General features: G+C 35.3%; 1 pseudogene; it reads right to left on the bottom strand.

The window, feature by feature from the left end:
* Positions 1-2,062: 2,062 nt before the first annotated feature.
* LOC118607305 lies at positions 2,063-2,181 on the bottom strand (annotated as a pseudogene).
* Between the last annotated feature and the right edge of the window lie 659 nt (positions 2,182-2,840).

Genomic DNA, 2,840 nt, shown 5'->3' with positions numbered 1-2,840 from the left:
CACTGTGATTTTGACACGGACAAAAGCCTGATCCACAATAGAAAAAAATTGACAAATGAAACCATTATGATTAAGAACTTCTGCTTATTAAAGACTTGTTAAGAGACTAAAAAGATAAGTCACATATTGGAGAAAATATTTGCAAGTCACAAATGTAAGAAACTTATATAGAGAATAGATAAAGGATTTTCAAAAATACAATGATAAGAAAACAAATGACATAATTTTTTAAGGTGGACAAAAGTTTTGAATGAGCATGTCACCAAGGAAGATATTTGAATCAAAAATATATGAAAAGATGTTCAATCTCATTCATTATTAGGAAAATGCAAATTTAAACCCCAACAAGAAACTGCTATATCCCTACTGAAATGCCTAAAATTTAAAAATACTGATAATATCAAGATTTGATGAAGATGTGGAACAACTGGAATTCTCATATACTGTCAACAGGATTATGAAATAGTACTACTATTTTGGAAAAGCTTTGCAATTTTTTAAAGAAGTTAAGTATGTCTACCAGATGACTCAACATCTTCCACTTCTGGGTTTGCAGTGATAATGAAATATGTCATACAAAGTTTTGTCCACAGATGTTTATTGCCACTTTATTTAAATAGTCAAAAACTGAAAACGTATGTCCATCAAACAGGTGAGTGGGTAAGCTGTGGTATATCTGAACAACAGAATACTGTTCAGCAATAAAAGGAACATGAACTATCAATACAGGTGAAGAGTTGATACAATATAAATGTTATCCTGAGTTAAACCAGTCAGACAATGGATGAACAATGTGATCACTCCAGGTTACTTCCAACTTCTTGCCCAGGAGATCTGGTTCCCTGTGTATTTTGATTGGTAAAAATGGGTGATTTCCAGAGCTGGTATTTGCTAATAAATGTTGTTAAAACAGACTCATACATTATTTCGAGAATGGCTGAGTCTATGAATATATGACGGGATGAGAACCCTCAGTCTATGCATTCTGGATCCTATAGCTCATTCTCCATCATGTCAGAGGTAACCACTGGGTGATAAGAAGACCATGAGGTTCTGATTCAGGTGTGAACTAAAATCCCAGATCTCCTACCTACCATCTCTGTAACTTTAGGCAAGTTAATTGAACTTGAAATTTTTATATCCATAAAGTGGCATGTTGTGACAATTAAATAAGATAGCAGACATAAAGCTTTAAGTCCTTGACACCTAATATGTCATCTTCCTTCCTCCTTCCCTGTCTACTCCAGTAAGGTCCATCTCCTTTCTATTCTCCAGACAAGTCATGGTCACCTCTGTCTCATTCGTTCGTGACCATAATTAGTCATACAGGGCACATGCACCTGACTTCGACAGAGTACAGCGTACAGACAACCAAACGCATACACAGGCTAAATTAGGGGATGGCTATTCATGTTGCCAAATTGGTGCTCACTTTACCAATAAATTGGTTACAACTTTCCTCAAGATATCAAAAAACCTCAGAGTACTAAAATATGTCACTTAATTGGCAAATATTTTATATACATGTGAAATTAGGTTTAATCAATATCTAATTTCTAGGAATCTCTTGATATACTGGAGCAACTAATAATTTGATGTTCAAAGTGTCTCTAAAAAGAAACATTACTATGACATGCATTTATATCTTGAATACAGAAAATTTGATCCAATAGGAACAAGCAGTTTGCTCTCTTACTGAATTAAAATAGGAGAGAAAGTTAGAGACAGAGGCACAGAAGGACAGAGACAAGCCTCATAGGTTGGAAAAGAAACTGACTTAGTTTATAACAATTCCGCTTGCATCTTAACTATTACCAAATATATTATATTCTGTAGGATTTTAATATTACAGGAGTAAAGATAATAAAATTTTTTTCTCTAGAGTTTTACTTAAATCCGGTATCTTTTAAAATGAAAGTTCTGGTTTAAAGTTGGTTTTGTGAGGCAATATTTCGAAACTTTTTTTTTTCTAGGCGAGGCAACCCTTGGTTGACCTCACAGATGGCAAGGACCTTGTCAGTTTACAATCCCTTATTACTTTTTAAAATTTTTTTATTTTTTACATCTACAGCACCTGGTCTTCCTAGGTGGTCTCCCATCCAAGTACTAACCAGGCCTGACCCTGCTTAGCTTCCGTGATCAGATGGGATCGAGCTTGTTCAGGATAGCATCATTATAGACTAGAAACATTTTTATGTCTCAAAAATTCACTCAATTACGGTCATAAGACAGTGGGAAGATTTTCTGGCACTCTGCATTTAGCTTGTTTTTGTTTTTGTTTTTGTTTAATTCTGAAATGGAAAAAATAAAGTACATAAAAGCAATGAAGCTGAAAATGGATTCAGATATTATACAATCACTGATAACTCTTCCAATTTGAACAGCAAAAACTAAACCAGTGCTCTCAGAATATAGGCTGAGGATTCCCACATCATAATCATCGGGGTTCTTATTAGAAATACTCATTCCTGTGTAACAGTGTAAAAAAATGCATTTCAATAACATCTGCCTTGTTCACATCTCCCCTCTTTATTTCGGCCATTACTACTTTGGAAAATATGTCATTATGGGTTATTGGTATCAATTCCTCAGTAAGTCAGCCCCAAGGACAGGGCAGAGAGTGAAATCTCCAGGCACCAGCTGCCTCGGAGAAAATAGCTCCAAGGCTCCCAAGAAGAAAAATAAAACAATATTGCCGCTGAAGTACAGATAACATAGCTGTCCACCAGAAACCGTATTTCTTTGTGCTAGACGCTAACAGCTAACTTTTTTGCTTTTGTAATCTGCTTGCTTGCTTGATCAAGGCCAATCAGGAGGTAGTTTCGGGCTTTATAAGCTGC

The sequence above is a fragment of the Rousettus aegyptiacus genome, unplaced genomic scaffold, assembly GCF_014176215.1.
Source record: "Rousettus aegyptiacus isolate mRouAeg1 unplaced genomic scaffold, mRouAeg1.p scaffold_m13_p_8, whole genome shotgun sequence".
In the NCBI taxonomy this organism is placed as follows: Eukaryota; Metazoa; Chordata; class Mammalia; order Chiroptera; family Pteropodidae; genus Rousettus; species Rousettus aegyptiacus.
The sequence above is the reverse complement of the archived record's forward strand: the minus strand, read 5'-3'. Positions and strand labels throughout refer to the sequence as shown.